Genomic DNA, 12,828 nt, shown 5'->3' on the forward strand with positions numbered 1-12,828 from the left:
ACTTAAACATATTTAAATTGTTCAAATTTGTACATAGAAAAGACCACATACAAAGATAAAATAAGAAAAGTGGAGAGAATGTATTTTCCAATTATGACAAATATTTGATATTTCAAACATGTGAAGAGCACTTATCCATCAGTATTAAAAATATTACTGTCCCAAATAGAACACTGGTAAACAATATGAATGGGCAGTTCTCCAAGAAGAGATACCATTGGCCAAATGCCCAATGTATTCTGTTACATTATGGCGGATTCATGTCAATGTATGACAAAACCAATACAATATTGTAAAGTAAAATAAATAAATACAATCAAAAGGAAAGTGGAGTTGTATTGAGATGTGACTTGAGTGACTACATGGGCAAAGATGTAAAAGACTGAATTTATTCTGCTTGCAGTGGGATGTATGAAAATGATCACTTTCATACACAATTAGTTAGGATGTGAATAGATGCAACATTTTGAGGGGGCAATTTGTTAAAATGTATCAAACTCTTTAAAGGGGCTTACTCTTTGACCCAACAATTCCTCTTCTAAAATATCTAGTACAGAAAAACAAGTATAGTAGAATATTCATTTTGGCATTGTTCATAATACTAAAAAACGAGAAACAGCAAGAAGGCCTAGATATACATTTTTATATACCTATATGGTACTGGTTAAAATAGCCATGGTATTTAAATTTGTGGCTTTTCAGACAGCCTGATGCCCATACCCTGTCTCCTATGTGTTTTATAGAGAAGATTTAGAAGTACAAACAAGTGTAGGAAGGCATCTTAATAAAGTTCCTCCATGAAGGAGAGAAGGGTGCAAGGTGTAGCTGCAGTGGAGGTAAAAGCAGCCACCAATCAGCCTGCTCCCTCCATGGATGATGCAGAAACGGGAGGTCTCTAGAGCATGAAAGTCAGCGGAGCCAGTGGCCCCCGATGTCTGGGGTCTGGAGTACACTCTATGTCTCCCCAACCGTAGGTTTGAAAGGTATCAGAATCCTACAATAAGAGGATGAAAAGTTTGCCAGAACCCGCCTCTAGCCCTCAGGTGTCTATCCTGGCACCTACTTCTTGAGTCCCCAGTGGCAAGTCTACTCGATTACAAGTCTTCTTGTGTCACCTGGGCTTGGCACGATGGGGTCCATGAGCCTGGTCAGAGGAGTCAGCTGCTCAGAGAGCCTGACAGTTACTGTCAGATGTCACAGACACAGCTGCACTTGGGACCTGTCACAGGAGAAAAACCAGGGGTGCCTGACACCCTATTGAGGCTCCTCTTGGGTGCATGGCCAGCGTTGCTTCATACTTTATTCCATGCTGTGCTTTTTATGTGGCTGCCATCAGGGCCTTATTGCTGAGTTGGAGACTTGGAGGTTCAGCCTTGGCAAACCCTGTTCAAGGTCATCTGGAAGGCCCAGTTTGCCTGGCTGTGCAGGGAGCACAAGACTGCTCTTGCTCACAGTCCTGACACCCTGAAAGAGAACCCAAAGCCCCCCAACATGCCACAGGGTGATCAGGACTAGCTCAGCAGCCCCACCATATATATGGCCTTCTGTTCTCAGTGCCAGTCCCAACCTGCTCCTCTGTCAGGAAAGGGGTTTGTTCAATCCCCAGTCCCTGAGGAAACATTGGCTGGCACTCCTGATGCCAGTTAAAACTCCTGCCCAGGAGCCTTCCTTGCTTTCCTTCCAAGCTCCTCATCACCGTGCCAAGAGTCTTCTGTTCTTAGAGCTCCTACAACACCCATAAGTCTCTCTCCTGTAGTGTGCCAGGAAGTGGCTGCTGTCCTACTCCAAGGCCTTCTTCACTTCATCAGTGCAGCAGGAAAAGGCGGATAAAGGTTATCTTGATTCCAGGGCTGGAAACTGCCAAGACTCACATTCTCATAGCCAGATGTGTACCCAGCCTCTCTACCTGGTCTCAGGGCTACTGGTGGAAACAAGCTGTCCTTTTCACCCACCTCTCACCAGGAGGATTCTGAGAAGTAACTCAGAAGCACACTGGAGCCTTGATCCACTGAAGCAGGAGAGCAAAATCTGTGGGCATGATGCAGGTGAAGGTAGCAAGGAGAGATCAGGAGTGCTGTTGGAAGAATGAAAACCAAGGAGCTTCAAGGACTCCTAGGACCTTGTGAGGACAATTCTCAGAAGTACTTGTTAGAGACAAATGATGTAATTGCCCTTGGGAAGGAGAAATGTTTTCCTGTTTCCAGTGTGCTCCTCCCAACCCACAGGGAAGGCAGGGATTTAAAATGAACTATATTTAGAAAAGGAGTTTCCCATTGTAAGCACTGGTTTGGAAAGTCACTGAAAGACCCCTTGGGGCAGGCCCATCCTTTACCATCCAACAAAGAGAGAAAACATCCCTTATCCAGTGCAAACAGCCTTTCTTTGGTAGGTGGTGAAAGTGAAAGTGGAGTCGCTCAGTTGTGTCCTACTCTTTGTGACCCCATGGACTGTATAGTCCATGGAAATCTCCAGGCCAGAATATTGGAGTGGGTAGCCTTTTCCCTTCTCCAGCGGATCTTCCCAACCCAGGAGTCGAACTGGAGTCTTCTGCATTGCAGGTGGATTCTTTACCAACTGAGCTGTGAGGGAAAACTGTATGTCTCCACAAAAATTTGGACACAAATGTTCATAGTGCTTTTATTCAAAGTACATATTCAGACACACAAGACTATATATTGGATGATACATTTATATAAAATGCAAACACATCTAGAGTGAAACATATCTAGGTTGCTGCAGGTTGGGTATGATGGGAAAGGACAACCACAGGGATTATGAGAACATGCTGTATGTTACTCTGGTGCTGGTTTCATGGGCAGATGTGCTTTTTTGAAATCACCAAGGAATACACTTTAAATGGATGCAGTTTGTTGTATGTTCAGTATTCCTAGCCTGGTTGATAAAGCAGCTGCTTCCCACAGGACTTTGGGAGGTGGACGACAGGTTGTCCAAGGCTGAAGTGTTGGAGGAAGTGATGGAAAGAATCAAAATATTGGGGATGTGTTAATGGTCTTTCTAGTTTCAGAGATCCCTTACAAAAGAAAGGGGAACTCGGGCTACAGTGGGGAGTCTCCAAGCAGAGCTGGGAAGGACTGCAGTTCTTCTAACAGTGATGCTCTTCTCAACTGTGATGCCTGAGACCTGAAACCTTTGGTGATTGACAGCCCAATAAATCAGAACCCTACAGGTGGAGAAAGCTAACTGCTTCTGAAGGTTGAATGCCAACAATTTGAAATGGTGGCTTAGAATCAGCCTCCTGAGGAGATGAGACTATGCAAGCCAGCCAAGCAGTGCAGGCCAACTTAAACATGTTTCATCTGCATCTAAGCACACTGTTTCAGATGGCCTCAAGACAGCTCCTGGTCATTGTCAGAGAGGGGCACAGGCCAGTACAGAGACCAGTAAACAAAAGGCTTCAGGCTTAAGAACTCTCTAGATTCCCTGATAGCTCAGTAGGTAAAGAATCCACCTGCAATGCAGGAGAACCTGGTTCAATTCCTGGGTAGGGAAGATCTGCTGGAGAAGGGATAGGCTACCCACTCCAGTATCCTTGGCCTTCCCTGGTGGCTCAGCTGGTAAAGAATCTGCATGCAGTGTAGGAGACCTGGGTTCGATCCTGGGGTTGGGAAGATCCCCTGGAGAAGGGAAAGGCTACCCACTCCAGTATTCTGGCCTGGAGAATTGCATGGACTGTATAGTCCATGAGGTTGCAAAGAGTTGGACACGACTGAGGGACTTTCACTCAAGACAGTTGATGGTCTTTGTCAGAGAGGGGCACAGGCCAGCATGGAGACCAGTAAACAAAATGCTTCAGACTTGAGAACTGTCTAAATTAGCTGTCTAATTGTGTGTGAACTGGCTGAAAGCCAACCCATTGGTAAATGGAAGTATATTGCCAAAGAAACTGCAAGCTGGGCCTACAAAGCCAGTGACTGATCAGACCCTAAAGTACCCACCCTGCTGCACCAGCATTGGGTAGCCTCCCAGAAGGGTGAACCCTCAGAGTCTCACTTAAGGAGTGGCTCCAGGAGGTAGATGGGTAAGGAGACCTCTAGATAACAAAGCCAGTGGCTACAGAGGACAATGTGAGGACACGTGAGCCTTCTCCAGAGGTCTGATCATCTGTCTGATGATCTGACATCAGTGGCTGTCTGATGGGCCAACCAAGGACCTTGCCCCATTGCTGGGGGAGACTGCTTGTGTTCTTCCTAACCAGGGGGCTTCGTCTGATGCTGTGAACCAGAGACTGTATGTCCTCCGTTCTCTCCAACTGGTTGACTTCAGATCACCTTCCTGTATGGAGTCTCCCCTTCTTTCTTTTGGAAATAAATGTCTTCTAAGTTTTACCTGTGCACATTACCATTCAGCTAGAGATAGATCCGGAGAAGGCAATGGCACCCCACTCCAGTACTCTTGCCTGGAAAATTCCATGGACGGAGAAGCATTTTAGGCTCCAGCCCACGGGGTCACTAAGAGTCGGGCACGACTCAGCGACTTCACTTTCACTTTTCACTTCTATGCATTGGAGAAGGAAATGGCAACCCACTCCAGTATTCTTGCCTGGAGAATCCCAGGGACAGAGGAGCCTAGTGGGCTGCCGTCTATGGGGTCGCAGAGTCGGACACGACTGACGTGACTTAGCAGCAGCAGCAGCAGCAGAGATAAATCCAGATTCCCTTGTCCCTAGATGTCATTAGGTGTGACTGGCTTCCTGGGTGTGCGACTTTTTCCCACGGCCCTGTTGTCAGGACACGCTCCCCCCACCCCGCCCCCGCCCCACCATGCTTGATACAGTGCTCACCATTGCTGTTTGAAACAATCATATTTCAGCTCGTGTTATGTAAGTGAAGTATGATGGGACAATGGAGTCTGGGCAAAGGAGATGCACTGTGGTTGGCACACAGGTGCAGGGGCTCAGGCCCACAGGCATGGGAACATTGGGCAGTCTGAGGTGATGTGGGCCCTAACGGGGGACAGAGTGGGACCTGGACCCAGACTAGTCGTGGTGGCAGTGGCTGGAGCATGGAAGATATGGACACTGACCATCCATTTCTAACCACCTGTGGGCAATCACTGACTCACTGGACATGAGTTTGAGCAAGCCCCGGGAGACGGTGAAGGACAGGGAAGCCTGGCATGCTGTAGGCCACAGGGTTGCAAAGAGTTAGGCATGACTGAGTGACTGAACTGAACTGCAGGCAGTTCCCTAAAGTTGGCTCAGAGTCAGCAGAATGTATTCCTGTCCCCACTTTTGCTCTGCATCTTGCTGTGCTGTGACTTCTGCCTCCACCCTCTACTGAACTAAAGAACAAGAAGTGATGGGTAAGGATCAAAGAGGAAACGATGATGACACAGTGGTGCTGGCTAAGATGTTGGAGTACCGATGGCAGATAATGAATCCAGAAAAAGGACTGGGCTTCCCTGGTGGCTCAGACGGTAAAGTGCCTGCCTGCAATGTGGGAGACCTGGGTCAGGAAGATCTCCTGGAGAAGGAAATGGCAACCCACTCCAGTACTCTTGCCTGGAAAATTCCATGGATGGAAGAGCTGGGTAGGCTACAGTCCATCGGTTTGCAGAGTCGGACACGACTGAGCAACTTCCCTGGGAAGGGGGAAAAGTCAACTGTGTTGTGTAGCAGCTGCTCAAATGACCACAGAGGAGAGGGGAGAACAGGAAGGTAGATCCAAGTGCAGAGAGAGGAGTGTGGCTGGGCTCTGGAAGAAGGCAGTTGGTTCCTGCTGAGAGGGAGGTAGGGACACCACAAGGCCCAGAAAAGAGGGAGGAGAACAGTGTGGTGGACATAGGAGCAGAGCCACACACCAATCAGACCCAGGCCACTAGGGCCCACCCAGGCTTCCCCACAGAAAGGAGGCAGACCACCAAATCTGTCAAGTACTTCAATTCAAAACTGCAGCATATGAGGGGCAAAAGCTGTGCTAACCCTCAGGAAAGAGGGACACCCTGGTAGGGCAGCAGGGCAGGGCCTTCTGATGAGAAGTGGGCAAGGAGAACAAGGGACCCAGTGTGGAGCTTCTGGATTCAAGAAGCACCAGCTGCTTTCATGTGGGGGATGCTGTGTTCAGCCTGTGAAAGGGAGCAGAGTCACGGTGGAGCCCCCAGCCCACTCACACGAAGATTGGGCAAGGAGAGAACATGTCCCACTCACTTCAAAGGGTCTGGAACTTGTCAATGAAGCACTGCAAGACCACTGAAACAGAGAAAGCCATACCTAGGCATTCCAGGCACAGGGATTCAGAAACCCCCTCTTTCTCGTGGGACAAGCCTAACCCTGAAACTGGACCCCCCCCCCAAACCTAGTGATATCCAGCCCTGTGACTAACTCATCCACCCATCACTCAGGTTAAAAATAGACATGTTTTTCCAAATGAGAACAAGATGTGCAAGTAGTTCTCAAACTCCAGAATGTATCAGAATCATTCAGATCCTATGAAAACATGTCTACTCTCTGACTACCAGCAGTTAGAGAAAATAAATGTGGTATCTCTAAATTAACTAAAATAAGATCTCTAGGACTTGTTGGCAAAGTGCACATGTGGTTCAAACAATATATGTCTTAATGGAGAGATAGGTAGATAGGTAGGCAGAAAGAGGTGAAAATGCACAGAAGGCTCCAGGGCCAGGTCTGGCAGAGTCTCCTTCCACAAGAATGTTGATCCCTGGGTAGCAGCCTATACCCCCAGTCCCCCACCCCAACTACACATTCTGCACTAGGATGCCCTGGTCTCCCTCTGCCCAGGCAGAGGGAGATCTTTACCAAGTTGATCTTTAAGGTTGTCAATTTCTCTCTCCAGCACAGGACACTAGCCCAGCAGACAAGGGATAAAGAAATTGTTAGTATGGTCTCACCCTTTTGCCCTTCATCCCCAGCTCCCTCCCTGGTACTAAACCCACATCCCAAAGCCCATGGTTACATTAGAATGAGTCCTCCAGTGGAAAGGAAGTAGTCTACCACCTTGGAGGTGAGGCAGGGACAAGATAAGTGTGTTTAACCCGGACACCAACCCTGCTGCCTAGACAAGAGAGCATTACTTGAGGGCAGTTGTGTGCTCCAGGTGGTGGCTGCTTCATTTCCTCTCGGGACAGACGAAGTGGCCTCCAGAAAACTAAAAGAGAATATAAAATCCAACTCCCAAGCTCAGAAGACAAGCAGGAAGGGCCTAGCAGTGTGTGCAGCAAGGCAGTACCCCCACCCGTGGTCAAGCTGTCCCTGCTCTGCTCAGCAGCTCTGGGCCTGCCTTCCAAGGAGCCCTGGGTTCAAGCCAGCCCTGTCTTCACTGTCTCCTATGGGAGAACTGTTGGGGTAAGCAGAGAGGTCTGGGAACGAGGCTGGGGTCCTGGGAGTGTCTGAGAAGAGTTCTCCTGTGTCCTAGAAACCAAACTTTGGAGACTCACCTGAAGGTGGGGATGCTCTGGGCTTGACACTTCCCTGTGCCATGGCCAAAAGCAGTGAATTTCCTGGAACTTGAGAGGTCTTGGTATCCAGATCCCGAGTGTTGTATCCTCCGTGATGTTAGGACGGGCAAGATAGCTAAAACACACATTCCTGACTCATTAGGGGTGTGTGTGGGGGGGGGGGGATGGGGTGGGCAGCACAAAGTAGGGAATAGATAAGAAGTAAAAACCTAAACTCTTGGAACTTGTGTGTGTGTGTGTGTGTGTGTGTGTGTGTGTGTGTAGGGGCATGGTGAGGTAGGGAATAGTTAACAAGGAAAAACCTAAACTCTTGAGAACTGTGTGTGTGTGTATGTGTGTATAGGGGCAGGGTGAGGTATGGAATAGATAAGAAGTGAAAACCTAAACTCTTGAGAACTTGTGTGTGTGTGTGTGTGTGTGTGTGTGTAGGGGCACGGTGAGGTAGGGAATATTTAAGAAGGAAAAACCTAAACTCTTGAGAACTGTGTGTGGGGGTGTGTGTGTGTGTGTGGGAGCAGGGCGAGGTAGGGAACAGATAAGTAAAAAGCTAAACTCTTGAGAATGCTCTCCAGAAGTCAGCCAGGGTGAGCAGTGGGGCTCTGAGAAAGCTCAGGGCCACTGCAAGGAAGGCAGCAGGAATCAGGAGCCACCCAACCTTGGAGGGATTAGTCAGTGCTCACTGGCTGCCAGCCCCCCCTCCACCAGCCCCACTGGGCATCCTAATGACAATTTCAAAGAGCAAAAGATCCCCTGCAAGCTTCAGGGTGGAGTGCGTGAAGGGGAAGGGGAGGGGAAGGGCGCCTACTCACTTGGCGCTTTGGGACAGGCTCTTTGCCTCGGTTGCCATCTCCTTGGGCCACCAGGTCCGAGTCCCTGGTCCTGCTGGCCCCTGGTGGCTTCCCGGTGTTTTGCTTGGGTTGTCTGGCCCCCGGAGCAACCAAGGAATACTTAGTTCTGCCAAGGACTGGCAGGCCCAAGATGGGAGGGAAGCTGTCTAGTGCCAGGGGACCCCCTGAGAGGCAGGCCTGGGGCTTTCTCCCCAGGATGACTTTGGAGATGGCGCCACCCGGCAATTTCTCCTGAGGGCCCTTCTTCCATGGGGTGACCTGGGGCAGGTGGCCGGGCCTGCCCCCTCGATTCCCGCTGCCCATGCTCGGCGCTTTCTTAGATGGCTTGTTGGAAGAAGAGATGTTGAACTCTCTTGTGAACTGCCTCTGCATGGTGGCAGCTATCGCGCGTTGAATGGAGCACAGGTAAGCACCCCCCCCTGCTGAGGGCAGCATGTGGGGGCCTGCCTCCAGAAGCATCCAAGCCCCCGGACTTGAGCTGGCCTCCTTCTTTGCAGAAGATGCCCACCTTCATGTGTGGTGTCTCCTGGAACTCATCCGAGGACAGGTCGGAGGGCTCCAGGTCGGAGGGCGGCCAGTCCAGTGAAGTCGGCCCCTGGAGACCCAGAGCCATGTTCTAGCAATCGCTCTCCTAGACCTCCCCGGTCCCCAGGCCTCCTCCCCCAACCTCCAGACGGCTGTGCCCTCACCACCTTGGAGTGCCCTCATCGGGGCCACTCTACCCGGGCCACGGTCGCCTGCACCACCCTGGGGACCCCACTAAGTGGGTCCTGTCCCCGCCGCTGCCCTCCCTGTGCCCTGGGGCAAGACCTGTTCCCAGTCAGACATACCTCATCATCGTCAGACGAGCTCATTTCTCAACAGAGCAGACTCCACAACCCTCACAGCCCTAGGTGCTAGAAGCCCTTGGAATGGGAGCCAAGACCCTACCCCTAGCAGCAGGGTGCATGCGTGCCACAGCCCACCAATCAGCGTGTACCGGGTACCCATTTTTTGAGGGCTCCCGCCAATGAGGATGGAGGGCACATGGTTCCTGCAGGATCAGCCGTTGAAGAGGTGGTTGTGGGGGAGGGGAGCCGAATTATAGGTTCCAGGCTCTGGCCCCACCTCTTCCGGTTCCTCAGTCTCAAGCCTTAGTTTCGGGTTCTTAAAACTGGGAAGTGGCAGCCCGTCCCTTTTGGCTTGTGGGGACTAAATGCACTGATGACTGTGAAGCCTGCTGGGGCAGAGAATAGTTGCAAGCTCTCATTCCCAAATGTAGCTAACAACCCGCTCGGTGAAGGAGCAGAGGACTCATAGGCAAAAAGCAGCGTTGGAAAGCTCTTCTGTGACAGGGCAGACAGGAAATAGTTTCTACTCTGTAGGCTAAGTGATCCATTGCAATTTGCCTGGCCTCCAGACTTGTGGAAGGACAGCTGCCCTAACCAATATGTAAACTAATCTGCTCCGACACTGTTTACTGGCTGGCTGCATTCGGGTCATAGGCCATAGTTTCCTGATCCCTGACTAAATCCAAATGGGAGGGAATTCTAATGCTCACCATCAATAATTGGGAGATGCATACTCAAACCACAAATCATTTTTTCTCATCAGATTTGCTAAATTTACCAAGGTCATGAAGAAACCAGTGGCTGTGTGCACTGCTGGAGGGGGGCATATATTAAATTTTGGAGGGACACTTGGCGTGGTTATCTGGCAGAATCTGTGCTAGCAAAGTGGGCAACATTCACTTCTGCTTCTGGTACTGCTCTTAAAGCCATACACCCCCTCCGGAGATTGAGCAGCGAGCTGGAGAGCGAGTGAGGGAGCCTAGCAGCCTGCCCGCCTGCCTACGCCTCCCCTCTGTAAGCAGGAGCCAGGGCCGCGGCCCTGCAGTAGCCCCAGTCCCTCCCTCGTCGTCAGGCCACAAGGGCAGCGCGTGAGCCAGGGGGAGGGACAGCGAGTGAGCGACAGAGCACCGGAAGGAAGCGGCCAGATTGTTGAAGAGCCCACGCATGTGGCTTTAAGGGGAAGCTGCTGGCTGCCCCCTGCGCCTTCCCCTCTCTCCCCTTCCCTGCTCCGCACCCACCCTGACTGCGGAGCAGCACCAGGTCAGAGCCTGCGGCCAAAGTCAGTACCAAGGAGCTCAAATCCAAACGCGATGGGGCCCCCGAGATTTCAGAAAAAGAACAGCAAGAAGCAATTGAACACACTGATGAAGTACAAAATGAATTAGAGACATAATGAATTTAATACTTTTGAAAGTAGGACAGAAATATTACCAACTCTACCAAACCTTTTTTTTTTTTTTTCCAGAAGAGGTTGGAATTGATTGCCCAAATCCCAAATTTTGGGGTGACATTTGTTAACCATCCACAAGTGTCTTCTCTGCTTGGGGAGAAGGATGAAGAGGTGCTGCGTTATTTGACAAGAGTTGAATTGACAGAATTTGAAGACATTACATCAGGTTACAGAATAGATTTTTTATTTTGATGAAAACGCTTACTTGGAAAATAAAATTCTCTCCAAAGAATTTCATCTGAATGAGAGTGGTGATCCATCTTCAAAGTCCACTGAAATCAACTGAAAATCTGGAAAGGATTTGACGAAACAATCAAGTCAAACAGAATAAAGCCAGCAGGAACAGATAGCATGAGGAACCAGAAAGCTTTTTCACCTGGTTTATTGATCATTGTGATGCAGGTGCAGATGAGTTAGGAGAAGTCATCAAAGATGATATTTGGCCAAATCCATTACAGTACTACTTGGTTCCTGACATGGATAACAAGGAAGGGGAAGGAGAAGAAGATGACGACAATGATGAAGAGAAAGTAGGATTGGAAGGTACTGGTGAAGAAGGGGATGAGGATGAAGGTGAAGAAGATGAAGATGATGATGAAGGAGAGGAAGGAGAGGAAGATAACTAATGGAACACGGATGGATTCCAACCTTTTTAAATTTTCTCCAGTCCCTAGGAGCAAGTTTCAGTCTTTTATTTTTTTTCTTCTCCTCTTGTGCTCAGTTGCCCTGTTTTTGAGGTCTCTTTTTTCCTTTATACCATGGTTCAAAACTTATTTGAGGGAGGAAATACCTTGAGCAGAATTCAGTGGGGAAATAATCTCTACCCCTTTCTGTTCCAAATTCGTTGTTATCCCTTATTGTCTTAAGAAAAAATGTATAGAATCAACACCACCATGTTCTGTGGGAAAAAAAGAAAAACCTGCTCCCTTAGCTCTGCTGGAAGCAGGAGGGTTCTAGGCCTCTGTATAGTTGTGCATAGAATTCTAGCTTTTTCCTCCTTTCTCTGTATATTGGGCTCAGAGGTTACACTGTGTCTCTATATGAATATGGACAGTTAGCATTTGCCAACATGTATCTACTTTCTTTTGTTTAAACAAAGAAAAACAACTTTAAAAATGGGGTTATAGAAGGTCAGCAAAGGGTGGGTTTGAGGTGTTTGGGTGGGATAAGTGGGCATTTTGACAACATGGCTTCTCCTTTGGTATGTTTACTTGTGATGTTTAATGGACATCCTTGCAGTTTAAGATGACACTTTTAAAATAAAATTATCTCCTAACAAGGACCTGAGCCCTGCCACTCAATGGGAGAATCAGCAGAACCTGTTGGATCTTATTTGCAATTGACATTCTCTGTTGTAATTTTGTTCCTGTTTATTTTAAAATTTTTCTTTTTGTTTCACTGGAAAGGAAAGATGATGCTCAGTTTTAAACAGCCTCCCTTTCTCTAATTCCCCCTTAACACGTCTGCGGGACACACAACCCGTCCCCTCGCCTTTCTTTCTGCCAAGGTTTATAGAAGCCCGAGAGTCTGAGGACCGAGTCTGGCCTCTGCGCAAGAAGCCAGCAGTCACGTGGTTTAAAGCTGCATCCTGCATCCCAGTGCCCCTCCCAGCGCCCCCAGCCGGCCACTCCCCGCCCCATCTTTGACTGTAACATGTCCAGGGGTTCTGCCTGCTCCACAGCACCACTAGCTTCCCTGCTCCAACTCCAAATGCTGTTTGTTCCTCCGAGGTAATTGCATCCAGCCTGGCTGGGTGAGCACCAGTCAGCAGGGCTTTCCCCCTTAGTCCACAGTCATTTGGCTTCCCCAACCACCACTAAGCCCCTGACAGGAACCACAGCCTCTCCTCAGAGGGTTCCAGAAGGAGATCCTTCAGTCAGCCCAGCCCTTTCCAGTTTTGATTCACTCAAAAGTGACTGCACTCAAACTCTGTTAAGAACCTGGAATGAGTTTATTTGCACCCAGCCCTTCCCAGACAACACAACTGCTGAAGAAAATAGCATAAATGTCCCTCTCTGTAATTCTGAGTACCCTACAGATGCAGGAGGGAGAATAAACCTGAATATTAGTACCAGCGTAGTGTCTTATGGAATTGTTATGAGGTGTCTCGCATCTCCTCTGTAATTTCCCTGAGGATGCCACACCATCCCAACAAGGCAGGGTCAGTAGCAGGTGTAAGCATCCTGTGTCGTAAACTGCCAGACTGAGTGGTTCAAGAATCAGTGTTTTTACTTTGGCTTTGAGGAATCTTCCAGTCTATTTATTT

The 12,828-nt window shown here is 49.1% G+C and overlaps 2 pseudogenes; one reads left to right on the plus strand and one right to left on the minus strand.

The window, feature by feature from the left end:
* Window positions 1-7,070: 7,070 nt before the first annotated feature.
* Window positions 7,071-9,312, minus strand: LOC147340999 (uncharacterized protein CXorf49 homolog; annotated as a pseudogene).
* On the plus strand, window positions 9,298-11,283 carry LOC147341000 (protein SET pseudogene; annotated as a pseudogene).
* Window positions 11,284-12,828: the final 1,545 nt, after the last annotated feature.

Source organism: Bos grunniens, chromosome X (assembly GCF_055505025.1).
Source record: "Bos grunniens cultivar Pamir isolate PY7600 chromosome X, Bosgru_T2T1.0, whole genome shotgun sequence".
In the NCBI taxonomy this organism is placed as follows: domain Eukaryota; kingdom Metazoa; phylum Chordata; class Mammalia; order Artiodactyla; family Bovidae; genus Bos; species Bos grunniens.